Consider the following 14,073-nt stretch of genomic DNA (forward strand, 5'->3'; position numbering starts at 1 on the left):
CTAGCGAATCGGCGGCTTGTACTCAGTGATAGTGTTTCTCAGAAGCAATATATTCATGCAGCACGGAAGTTCCGTTATGATCGTTTGTTTATACTGTTGAATCAGGGTCGTGTGGTGCTGCTGGCAGGTGAACACAAGCGGCGCAATGAATTTGTCAGGCTGTCCGTAACTGTATCTGTCGTCCCTTTTCATGCTGTTAGGGTGTTTTATTATTTCGATAGACTCTCTGTATCCATCGCTGCCGAGCAAACACACGTTTCTTGAAAATTAATGGTTTTCGGGCAGGGCTGATTTGTTGCGTTGCCCTGGTCGTACAAAGCGTTCATGGTCTTACATCCGTGTAATAATCGTTTTACCGGTTTCAGAAACATAATCTTCACCACATTTACGTCGATGTTCTTAAAAGCCTGCAGCATGGAAAGCATGTACCGGATACGTCGTGAGCCTCAATACATCTCGGATCCTGTGGCAGGTCTGGAATAGTGGTTTCATTTCTCTACAGCGCAGCACTATAGCTATACAGTCACTGGCATGAGTAACAAGAAGTTTCTCTGTTCCTGCGACTGTTTTATCTTCACTGTATCTCACAGCTCGCTATATGTTCTTTGTTGCTGCACCGCTACGCTATCTGCTGGCGGACGACATTTAAACCATTATCAGTACATCTATTATCCCTCGGGTGTCGTACGCCATCATCGAATCAAAACCGACGTCGTCTTTCCAGGCGTACTAATTCTTTTTCCAGCAGTGTGTACATAGAAAGAGTAGCAGCCCTTTCACAATAGTTGAGCCACGCCAGTTTCCACTTACCTTCCCAAACTGTTTCTACTGGCTGAGGAGCCAGACGAAGTGTGTCCTGCATCGACATATCATCCCTTTCCTTTAATTACCCGTAACAGCCTATGGATGATCTATGAACATCAGATTCTCTTCCTATGCTTAGTTATTCCTTTCCCATCTTCTTCATTATTGACAAGGAAGTACTCTGAGGCATGGTGAACCAGTCTCCCTTGGGAAGAGCATCCTCATGAAAATCCTGGCCATCCAGATTGGGGACTGTGCGATGGATCAACTACTCATCCACAAAAAAGGCAGCCAGCTAAAACACCCCTCAATATTCCTTAGTTTTTGGATCGTTTTCGATGAAATTCGTCAACAGAAACAAGAATGGACTTTGCGTTTTGGCATCGGGAATGTACAGGACATCCTGATGAACAACTAGAAGTTTTGATTGATTCAGGACAGCACAACACTGATGTGGCTGTGCTTCGGAAAACAAGAGTGAGATGTACCGTTTGTGAGCATCTGCCGGAGTTCGCGCATTATTTTAGAAGAGTGGACAAAAGAAGTAGAGCGAGAGCATGAGTTCCCATCATTCTAAATAAACGGTGCTCAAAATATGTAACCTCGTGGGATGCAATTAATGAAAAACTGGTAAAGCTCAGTCTGATAGTTAGAGCCATTAATATAGTGACAGTGGGAGTGTGTACCCCAAAAGCAGTTGTGGCTTTGAAGGTAAAAGAAGATTTTGAACAGATGCTTATAAAGACTACAGAAGCCGTTCCAAGTGTCCAGGAACTGACACTGGCAGATTTTTTAGGCAGAGTAGAGAAAGAGAGGAACATCGAAGCATGGATACGTGGGAAGGATGTTAGGAATGAAAATGGAAAAGGTTGGTGCATTTACTGGAGCAATGTGATTTAAGAGTGAAAAAGACATTCGTTGCTCACAAGGAAATACATAAATTTACATTTTATAAACGTACAAAATGGCCGAAATCAATTAGTGATATCTATTCTTGAGGAAAAGGATAATTTAAAAATTCATTATGTCACAGTTAAAAGAAGGGAAGATTGGGTAAGTGATAATAATCTTGTGGAATGTAAAATTTATGTCCCTTATAGTTTCAGGAGTAGAGCTGAACGGAAGTGACACAACATGCTGATCAGCCTGATATCATGAAGTATATAACTTGTGCAGTCTATGGGAAGATAGTACTAAGTACCTATACCAACATCGACTGTCAAAAAAATTGGACAGTATAGAGAAAAAAAACAGAAAGCGGATTTGAACATATAAAGAATAATATAGATAAAGCAACAAGAGAAACCTTTAGAAAATATGATAAGAAGTAAGAACCAGTTTGGTGTAATGTATAAATAGCAGAGCTGATTGAAGACACAAAAGAAGCTTACTTGACGTTCTTGGATGCGAATGATACTGAAATTTAAGATGGGTATCGAACCTAAAGAGAAAAGTAAAAAGGGAAGTGTTAAAAAAGAAAAACAGGATGCTGGAAGAGAATGTATGTAGAGAGGAGAAGGATAGGTGTCAGAGAGCCGAGGTATGGAGAACAATAAAGCCAATGCGAGCTTCAAATATTTTGACAGGTTACATCGTAATAAAAGTCTATGTACAAAATATTTAAAGGATTTATTCCTGGAAAATCGGCCTGAATTTTGGCAGAGATGTTGTGGTGAAAGAATCGTTGTATTATTGTAAGAGTTACACAGGTGAGCGAGTGTGCTGGGGCTTACCTCAGTTCACCACTAACCACTACTAGCGCCACGTCGTCATAGCGCCTGTGGTTAGCATACAAAGGACTGCACCATAATCCAAGAGTGAAATTACATATTGAAATAATTCTCCCAAACTTAGTGTTGCTTCAAAATATTAATGTTAAACTTTGAGATCTCAGAATGATCAAATGAATATGTTTCGATAAATATGTTATTTTCAGAAAAAATAAGAGGCACTAAAAATGAAGCTAGAAAGCTAAAAATTGTTCAGAATATGCTAGTGTACGTCACAACTAAAATTTATAAGTCTCAACTTGATCAGAACAATATTTGGGTCAAAATCGGCATTCTTAGGAAAAATTGAAGGCACTAGATGTTAGACTCATAGAGATGAAGATCCGTATGTAACCTCAGTTACATGTAATAACCTTATATTTGTGACACCAATAACCTATATCTATTAGTTTTCAATTTACTTACAAAAAACCAAATTTGGACTGAAAACATTCTTATTCATAATAAATTAAGTCTAATTCTTATTAGTTCTCGAAAATTCTAATGAAGACACTTGATTTCATTGATGAAATAGTAAAGCTGTACCAAGTTTCAAGACTTCATTATAAATAACATTCATTACAAGTAATCTCAAGCAGGCAGTTCGGGGGTCATCTTCTACTGTCTGTTTCATACTGAAAATTCTAGCTGGCAAAGTATAAAAGTAATAGAATTAAAACGTTTTCAGTAACTTAAGCAAACTCAATTACAATTACATAAAAATTAAGAAGATTGTAAATTTTTTATGACATAGATATTAATTAACGAATGCCCGAGAAAGAGAATTTAGATGTACTACCTGTGCCTAGAGTGGTTGATAGCAGATGTTCCGTTCGGCGATCCGCTGCGCCTATATATAAACACAGCCATCGAGGCAGTAAGATGAGACACTTTGCAATGGCATATTAGTCTGTCCACGTCAGTCAAACGACTGCCTGCGCTGTGCCTCAGATGACATTAGAGGTAAGCACCTACCAAAACCGTTTTCGGTAAAAGAGCAGAAGTAACTGTTTGTGTGCCGCCCATAATGTTGACAAAACCGCGTGGGAATTGGTGAGATTATTTTCCACATTTACGGCGAGCAATTAACATTTGGTTATTAGAAGTCAGGGTGACAGACGATTTTACATGATACTTCCATTAGAGATCGCCTCTGAACTGTTGATAATGTCGATGTTGTTGTTGTGGTCTTCAGTTGATGCAGCTCTCCATGCTACTCTATCCTGTGCAAGCTTCTTCCTCTCCCAGTACCTACTGCAGCCTACATCCTTCTGAATCTGCATAGTATATTCATCTCTTGGTCTCCCTCTACGATTTTTACCCTCCACGCTGCCCTCCAGTACCAAATTGGTGATCTTTTGATTCTATTCAATACCTCCTCATTAGTTATCTGATCTACACATCTAATCTTCAGCATTCTTCTGTAGCACCACATTTCGAAAGCTTCTATTCTCTTCTTGTCTAAACTATTTATCGTCCATGTTTCACTTCCATACATGACTACACTCCATTCAAATACTTTCAGAAACGACTTCCTGACACTTAAATCAACACTCGACGTTAACAAATTTCTCTTATTCAGAAACGCTTTCCTTGGCATTGCCAGTCTACATTTAATATCCTCTCTACTTCGGCCATCATCAGTTATTTTGCTCCCAAAATAGCAATACTCCTTTACTACTTTAAGTGTCTCATTTCCTAATTCAATTCCCTCAGCATCACCTGATTTAATTCGACTACATTCCATTATCCTCGTTTTGCTTTTGTTGATGTTCATCTTATACCCTCCTTTCAAGACACTGTCCATTCCGTTCAACTGCTCTTCCAAGTCCTTTGCTGTATCTGACTGAATTACAATGTCATCGGCAAACCTCAACGTTTTTATTTCTTCTCAATGGATTTTAATACCTGCACCGAATGTTCATTTTGTTTCCTTTACTGCTTGCTCAATATACAGATTGAATAACTTCGGGGAGAGGCTACAACCATCTCTCACTCCCTTCCCAACCACTAGTTCCCTTTCATGTTCCTCGACTCTTATAAATGCCATCTGGTTTCTGTACAAATTGTAAATAGCCTTTCGCTCCCTATATTTTACCCCTGCCACCTTCAGAATTTGAAAGAGAGTACTCCAGTCAACGTTGTCAAAAGCTTTCTCTAAGTCTACAAATGCTAGAAATGTAGGTTTGCCTTTCCTTAATCTTTCTTCAAAGATAAGTCGTAGGGTCGGTATTGCCTCACGTGTTCCAACATTTCTACGGAATCCAAACTGACCTTCCCCGAGGTCGGCTTCTATCAGTTTTTCTATTCGTCTGTAATCAATTAATGTTTGTATTTTGCAGCCGTGACTTATTAAACTGACAGTTCGGTATTTTCACATCTGTCAACACTTGCTTCCTTTGGGATTGGAATTACTATATTCTTCTTGAAGTCTGAGGGAATTTCGCTTGTCTCATACATCTTGCTCACCAGATGGTAGAGTTTTGTCAGGACTGACTCTCCCAAGGCTGTCAGTAGTTCTAATGGAATGTTGTATACTCCTGGGGCCTCGTTTCGACTCAGGTCTTTCATTGCTCTGTCAAACTCTTCACGCAGCATCATATCTCCCATTTCATCTTCATCCGCTTCCATTTCCATAATATTGTCCTCAAGTACATCGCCCTTGTATAGACCCTCTATATACTCCTTCCACCTTTCTGCTTTCCCTTCTTTGCTTAGAACTGGGTTGCCATCAAAGCTCTTGATATTCATGCAAGTGGTTCTCTTTTCTCCAAAGGTCTCTTTAATTTTCCTGTAGGCAGTATATATCTGACCCCTAGTGAGATAAGGCTCTACATCCTTACGTTTGTCCTCTAGCCATCCCTGCTTAGCCATTTTGCACTTCCTGTCGATCTCATTTTTGAGACGTTTGTATTCCTTTTTCCCTGCTTCACTTACTACATTTTTGTATTTTCTCCTTCCATCAATTAAATTCAGTATTTCTTCTGCTACCCAAGGATTTCTACTAGCTCTCGCCTTTTTACCTACGTGATCCTCTGCTGCCTTCACTGTTTCGTTCCTTAAAGCTACCCATTCTTCTTCTACTGTATTTCTTTCCCCCATTCCTGTCAATTGTTCCCTTATGCTCTCCCTGAAACTCTGTACAACCTCTGGTTCTTTCAGTTTATCCAGGTCCCATCTCCTTAAGTTCCCACCTTTTCGCAGTTTCTTCAATTTTCATCTACAGTTCATAACCAATAGATTGTGGTCAGAGTCCACATCTGCCCCTGGAAATGTCTTACACTTTAAAACCTGGTTCCTAAATCTCTGTCTTACCATTATATAATCTATCTGAAACCTTTTAGTATCTCCAGGGTTCTTCTATGTATACAACCTTCTTTCAAGATTCTTGACCCAAGTGTTAGCTATGATTAAGTGTTACTCTGTGCAAAATTCTACCAGGCGGCTTCTTCTTTCATTTCTTAGCCCCAATTCATATTCACCTACTACGTTTCCTTCTCTTCCTTTTCCTACTGTCGAATTCCAGTCACCTATGACTATTAAATTTTCGTCTCCCTTCACTACCTGCATAATTTCTTTTATCTCATCATACATTTCATCAATTTCTTCGTCATCTGCAGAGCTAGTTGGCATATAAACTTGTACTACTATAGTAGGCGTGGGCTTCGTGTCTATCTTGGCCACAATAATGCGTTCACTATGCTGTTTGTAGTAGTTTACCCGCACTCCTAGTCCGCAGCTCGTGGTCGTGCGGTAGCGTTCTCGCTTCCCACGCCCGGTTTCCCGGGTTCGATTCCCCGAGGGGTCATGGACTTTCTCTGCCTCGTGAGGACTGGGTGTTGTGTGATGTCCTTAGGTTAGTTAGTTTTAAGTAGTTCTAAGTTCTAGGGGACTGATGACCATAGATGTTAAGTCCCATAGTGCTCAGAGCCATTTGAACCGCACTCCTATTTTTTTATTCATTATTAAACCTACTCCTGCATTACCCCTATTTGATTTTGTATTTATAACCCTGTATTCACCTGACCAAAAGTCTTGTTCCTCCTGCCATCGAACTTCACTAATTCCCACCATATCTAAATTTGACCTATCCATTTCCCTTTTTAAATTTTCTAACCTACCTGCCCAATTAAGGGATCTGACATTCCACGCTGCGATCCGTAGAACGCCAGTTTTCTTTCTCTTGATAACGACGTCCTCTTGAGTAGTCCCCGCCCGGAGATCCGAATGGGTGACTATTGTACCTCCGGAATATTTTACCCAAGAGGGTTAAGAGTGCTATTTCCGATAGGAACATCATTCTTATTAGAAGGAATATAACTATATTTTGCGCAAGTGAAATTTTACTAAATATATTTCTGCGTTAAAACTTATAGTCATTGTTCCTGATCCCAGTGAGTAAACAAGTAGAAACATTTTCTTTCAATGAGCATAATGAGTAATGTGCACTTGCAGATTGGAAATTATGGTCAGCAAGTTCTCCGTCGTATTATGGCCGACCGCAAAAATAGTTTTCCGGCACTTGTAAACGGCGAAGGTAGGTGTAAGGCACGCACAGACAATTTAAGTGTTTTGCACAACGACGAAATAAAGTAAAGACTTGCCAGATTATATACCCCCCCACATTATGCGCACACGCTGGGAAACTGCACTGTTGTAGTGATTGGAGAACAGAAATTCAGTAGACACTAACGGGATACCAAAGGGAAGTATGCAGAAACCAATGCCAGAACAGTGTTAAGATTCGCTAGCGAGTGTGGAAACTGAACTGTGAATGTCATCCACAGTAATCTTGAGCGTGACGGACCGCCGTAACTGCTGCAGCCTGCTGCCTGCATTACGTTGAAACGCGTCGTATCACGTTTGCTGGTACGCCACGCTGGCATCGCTTGTCGATGTCAAGCAAATAAGTTAAGTCAAGAATATTTAAAGTGTTAGTTAATTGCTTCAGCAGGCTATTAAAAATGAAATATTGATTAAGATGAATCGAAAGTTAAGATTGAACCAATCTCTGATGATGAATCCTCAAAACTCGAAATTGAAATTAACAAGGATGGTTCTGTCAAAGTAATAAATCAAAAATCTGGAGGTGATTAGTTAAAAGTAGAATCGGAGATGAAATTCAATATTACTACGAAGTGAGAACCAATTTCTGACGATGATGTAACTGAAGTCGAAATCAAAAAAGAAAAAGTAGAATTAATATAGTTTTCAGATTATGAAACTGAGTTCAGTATTTCTGAAATTCAAACTTATGGAATGGTAGAAACTCCTTTAAAACCGGTAATAATAATAATGGCGTGTGACGAGGGCCTCCCGTCGGGTAGACCGCTCACCTGGTGCAAGTCTTTCGATTTGACGCCACTTCGGCGACTTGCGCGTCGATGGGTATGAAATGATGATGAGTAGGACAACACAACACCCAGTCCCTGTGCGGAGAAAAACTCCGACCCAGCCGGGAATCGAACCCGGGCCCTTAGGATTGACATTCCGTCCCGCTGACCACTCAGCTAACGGGGGCGGACTTAAAGCCGGTGGAAATACCAAGTGGCAAGGTAGAGGCACCGAATTGGTTGCAGTTACCATTTTCTAAACGTGAATCACGTCAGAAAGAATTTAGGTTAGTTTCGGTGAGTGTTTAACGTCCCGTCGACAAAGAGGTCATTAGAGACGGAGTGCAAGCTCGTGTTAGGGAAGGATTGGAAAGGAAATCGGCCGTGCCCTTTCAAAGGAACCATCCCGGCATTCGCCTGAAACGTTTTAGGGAAATCACGGAAAACCTAAATCAGGATGGCTGGAGACGGGATTGAACCGTCGTCCTCCCGAATGCGAGTCCAGTGTTCGGAAAGAACTAAAGGTTGTGACAAAGAACTGAACAGTAAGACTGAATCTAGTAGTAAAAAAACTAAAGGAATGAAATGACCTGAAAACTGAATAACTTAATTTATAAAATTGATTCGAACCACCATGACCTGCAAGTCAAAGTAGTTTAACAACTAACTAAATTGCATAGTATTTTCAAAACAGATATTAATGAAGTTTGTAAAGATTTCAAAAACGCAGGTGATATTATGGAACGGAGGTTGTCAGAACTTTGCTCTCATCGGTTTGAGAAAGTAATTATCAAAGCAAATGCCTGTCAGAAAGATATCAAGAGACCAAAACCTGACTGTGTGAAATTATGTAAGAATGTTGATAAAAAAATTTCTGACAGTGTGGAGGCAGTAGAACTACAGGTGGAAGAACTAAATACTAATATTATCGACATAGAAAATGGGGCAAAGTCTGGTAGCTCTTGCAATACTACAGTACAGCATGTTGCTTCAGTTGATGCAGCTATTGTCAGATGTCGTCAATTTTTATGTTTTGATCCAAACAAGCAAATTCACCCATTAGAGAGTTGTGGAATTATTTTGAGGAAATTTTACGAAATGCTTGGTCACAACGTGAGAAAATTGTTTGATAAGAAGTCATTTGTCAAGAGACGCTCTGCGATGGTCATCTGACATAATGATTAGATGCAAAACTCTTTCTGTATTTAAAACTCCATTTCTTAATGAATACTGGTCTCACAACAAACAAAACGATGTTTTGAGAGAATTTTGAAGTGTTAAAAAGCTTACTCCAGAACGTGAATCTGTTAAAAGCTTTTCTAGAAAGTGGGTTTCACTTTCACAGCTGACAGAAAAAATGAAACTGGAAACTAGAAGGACTAGAAAGTAAGGTGTCTTGATACTGGTAGAAAAGAAATATTCTACACATAGAGATAATGTGGGTAGATACATTGAGTATCCGGAGAGAGTGAAAAGAGTAGCTGTTGTTGAGGAGTAGCTGCAGAATAATAATAGGTGCTATAAACGTCTTACAAACAACCGAAATGATGACAGTTGGAACGCGAATGTTAGAAGTATGGAGCACCAGAATACACGACCTAATTATCATGGTCAAAGCCGTGGCGCAAGAAGATACAGATACAGATACAGATACCGAGCATTCGGAATAGTTATTATGTCGAAGGCAGAAATATACATAATGTACCGTAGACACAAGACGGAGAGCAGAATTTTATCCGATCTGATTCTGAATCGAATGGACAAAATAGGCAGTGTGTGGAAAATTAAGTCCCGCCTAAGAGGGAACTGATGCAAACCAGGCGAAAACAATAAGGTAGCCAGTAACAAAAACACAGACCACAATCTGTCAGCACACGCAAACTGATAACAGGGAAGATGAGATAGGAACAGACAGTAACAGTAATATGCTAACCCACTCTCATTATCTAGCTAACAGCATTTTAGACGAACTAACTGGGTTAAATCAGATGAGGACAAAGACGAAATATAGTCTTACATCTTCGACAACAAAGACAATCTAAAGGATAAAGTTTCGGTAGAGGAAGTAGAGCCAGTCTTGCAAGGTTTAGAGAAGGAATTGTTAGATGAAGAGGATAGCAATAATAATGTCAGGGAAGCTATTAGCTGTATTGGCTTGCCACAAACTGTAAAAGCAGACAACATTATTACAGACAGCAATGTTGCGCAGCGACGCAGTTGCTCAGAGGTAGAGAGTAGCTTAGCTGATGTGCAAAAAAAGAACGTAAAGGAAGTCGTCAAGTGTTCTGATTTAAAATTGGTGGAGGGTTTGGAAAATGCAGCTTCGGATGTAGAGGTTGATGACGCCGCGAATCTAAGTGAAAATGTATTTTCACCTGAACAAAATTGCTTTACTTTAGTATGGAAACAGAATGAAAAGGATTTATTAGAAGACTTCCATGAGGGACCTGTTCAAACTGGAGTAACTAACTCTGTCATAAAAAATAACATCTCAGGAGTAACAGTGCATTGTCTTCTCGATAGTGGCAGTGAAGCAAATGCTCTGTCCCAAACAGTCTTTGATTCTATTCCAAATAATAATGAGTAAACTCTCATGAAAGTAAGTGGCTTAAGAGTAATAGGTGCTACTGGGAATGTTGCTAGAGCGGTACAGCATGAAGCTTGGACACCAACTGATGTAGTTAACATAATAAGAGATCATCCTTGTTTGATCATGCTTGGCTTAAGTGTCGGCATGTTGATTGGTACAGATCTTTTAACGAAATATCAAGGAAGATTAACTTTGACCGAAACCACTTAGTACTAACTTTACCAGATTCTCGAGTGATTACGGAGCCGTTGATTGGAAATCATGTAGGCAGTAATAATGAAGCATGGGAACCGTCTATCAGAGTAATGAGGAAAAACGGATACTTACAGGGAGATACTGAATATAATGTGCAACACGCTAATGGGGAAACGAACTGCATACTGGAAGAGATAGAAGCTAAGGGACAGTCAACAAATCAAATTTCTGATAAACAGAGGGCAGAAATAAGGCAGATATTTACCCCCCTTCACTATGTATTCTCAAGTACGTCTTGTGAGGTTAAAGAAAAACTAAGAAAATTTCAGTGCAAACAAAGAAGTTTATGCATGTTTATCAAGGACGATTCAGGATAATAGATCACCCTCACGCAAACACATACCGTTTGTAATACCCCAAAAGGAAAAGAGAACTTGGTCTACAAAACATTGTAGATCTGAAGCCTTTAAAAACTGACAGTATTTAGATTCTGTAGGGAGTCTGCCACTCTTTGGTAGATGCACAGTTTGGCGTACTGTACAGCCGGATGAAATTTCATTTCTCTTTCAGGTTTCATTCTCTCCTTCTATTCCATCAATAATAAATTCTAGAATTATACATTTTCCTATTCACACACATTTAATCAAATATAACAGTAATGATGATAATGACTGGCAATGTTTGCCGACAAGATAAAGAATGCAACCTATAACACTAGATTGCGCACTCACGGCAGTTGCGCTTTGCCGTTTTTGGTAATTAATGGATGATCGCAGATGCGTCGGTTCTCGATTGTGTTCAGGAGACGTAAAGTTTGATTACGCGAAGGTGGTTTCGTGACTGACCTTTGACCCGGATTGCCTTCACGCAATCAGAATCTTCAATGAAAATACCTAAGGGACCTATTTGAATACTAAAAAATGGAAATGAATGCAAAACAGTGAAATTTTGTAAAAAGTTATCAGATTGGAAATTGAACACATTAATGTCCTCCCGAATACAATCGACATATCGCGATGAAGAGCGAACCTGTAACAAGGTTTACATACATTGAAATTTATGGCGAGTTTAAAAAAAAGAATAAGAAGACATTTTCTGTAAACTGAAGCATCAATATGTTCTCAAAGAACAAAGGCGTTAAACTAATAGACATTAACAAATATACAACGAATACAAAACTTACATTTTTATGTTTCTCTCATACATGGAGCAGTTCAACAATCGCTGCTTTTGTCTGTCCGAGATTTCTTAAAAATGAAATGTTCTGGCTTGCGCGTAAGTACTTTTTAGCGTCACACGGTTTACCGACGCGTTTTGCTTGGTGCTTTACATGGTTTTTGACGCTAAATAAAATATAACTTGTAGCGATGCTACACAACACGTCGTATCAAGTCGGCGATCAAACATAAAAATGTAATGAAGTCTCTAGAACATTTCTTAACAAATGATGGATTGTTCTTTCAAATGTTTCGCAGATTATTGCTGTCGAGCGCTGTGGCAATGATTTAAATATCTGCGCCCAGCGGGTCATAGTGTTTATTTGAAATATTTTAACGCTGGACCCTCGTTTTGGTGTAGGCGTACATTATAAAGTTTTTCGCCTCTTTACACCTGCGCTGAGATGCTTAATATCTTTACGAACTACAGCCCGATAGCTGCTCCTTTCTTTTATGATAAATATCTCATTTGCAAAATATCTGAAATCCAATAATATTACATTGCCTCCCGCGCGAGGAGCGGTGACTCCGCGAGGATCATCGCGACTCACGCGTAGTCGTAACATTATTACTTTCGTGAAACATTCTAGGATTGTTTGTTGAAATTATTTACAATAAATCTCACATATGACATTAAACAAAGTAGTTGACATAAGGAATAAAACGTATATATATTCGTACACATGAAATTAACTCTGACTTGTGCACAGAGTAATTACATGACGATTGACTTGTACTCTTTCTAATGTATTATACTAAGAGAACAAATGTTCCTGTTGTCAATAAGAGACAGTGAAATTAGGACAAAGGTACACATACATAGGTACAGTATACATGGCGTAACAAATATTAAAAATAGTAAAGAAATAAATTATTTGACTTCACAGGAAGTCTTGGTACTCGACGAAGATTTCTTGCGGTAAACACGTAGCACTTTACTGATTTATGGCTTCCATGACCTACTCAATTAAAAAAAAAAATCACTACACTTGTGTAGGTATAACTTGCACTGGGAGTGGCAGAATTTCGGGTAAAAATGGTACTACTGCACATGAGTAGGGAAATTGACTGCACTTTCTCAAGGGAGGAAAATTAGGGCATCACTTTCACTGTGGTGGTTGAAGTGGTTGTCTGGACGTGATGGTCCGTTGGGAATACGTCGTGGATCAGGAAATGGAAGACTGGTTCTGCAACGTGTTGAGCCGTTTGGTGGCGGTCTATTTCACTTGATACATGTCCGAGTTTCCATTCATGTTCCCGCACATGAGAAATACAGAGAAAATCTGTATTAGAATGTGCTTACTTACTAATAACTTAGTCTAAAGGAAATTAGATTAGGTAAGGATAACAAATTTTTTTCTCTTTTTTTACATGCATAAAGTCTCAATCCTTCATGAGTGCTTAGCTTTCGTATTGATTCAACTTTCTTGTTTTATTTTTTCTTGACATGTTGCGTCGTTAGTTGGCCAGGTCTATAAATTCGGTAACAATTGTCAAAGTCGAGTTAAAGATTTTTCTGATTAGTGCCTTATATTTCATAAAGTATAAGAGTGCTTAACTCATTGTTTTATCATAGTTTATTTTGATAGTATTTCAATCACATTTGGCGCCCGCACTCGTTGTGCAAAGGAGCGTGGATTGTTGAGCGCGCAGCGTACGCAGTGTTAGGCCAGTTTGTCATAGTCACGTGATAATAACTTGACGGTTCGACAACGCTGACTGCAGTGTTCTGCGAGAAGCAGAGAATTTAGTTACTACTAGCCGTGCTCTAAGTTTTACACACTTTCATCGACTCGGGAATACGGGAGCAGCCAGACGGCAACTTCCGCATCTGTGTCGAAGAATATTTCCGTAGAAGGGTGTAGAGTACCGGTTGAGGTAAATGCAACACTTATTCTTGCACTGTTCAGCTTTCACATCGTGGTTTCGTGGTACAAGTACTTATAACATTACTTCACACGTAGAATTCCACACGTGTCCATGGAGTTATCGCCTTTTCAGTTCACACGTTATTATTAATTCGTGTCCACATGTATTTGATCGTCTTGTTAAGGTTCACGTGCTACATTTTTATCCGTGTCCTTTAATTGCTTGTCTATAGTCGATACACACGCAGCAGTACATACGTGTCCATTAATTACTGGCTGCATTATTCCTACAGAGTA

This window comes from Schistocerca americana, chromosome 6 (assembly GCF_021461395.2).
Source record: "Schistocerca americana isolate TAMUIC-IGC-003095 chromosome 6, iqSchAmer2.1, whole genome shotgun sequence".
Taxonomy (NCBI): domain Eukaryota; kingdom Metazoa; phylum Arthropoda; class Insecta; order Orthoptera; family Acrididae; genus Schistocerca; species Schistocerca americana.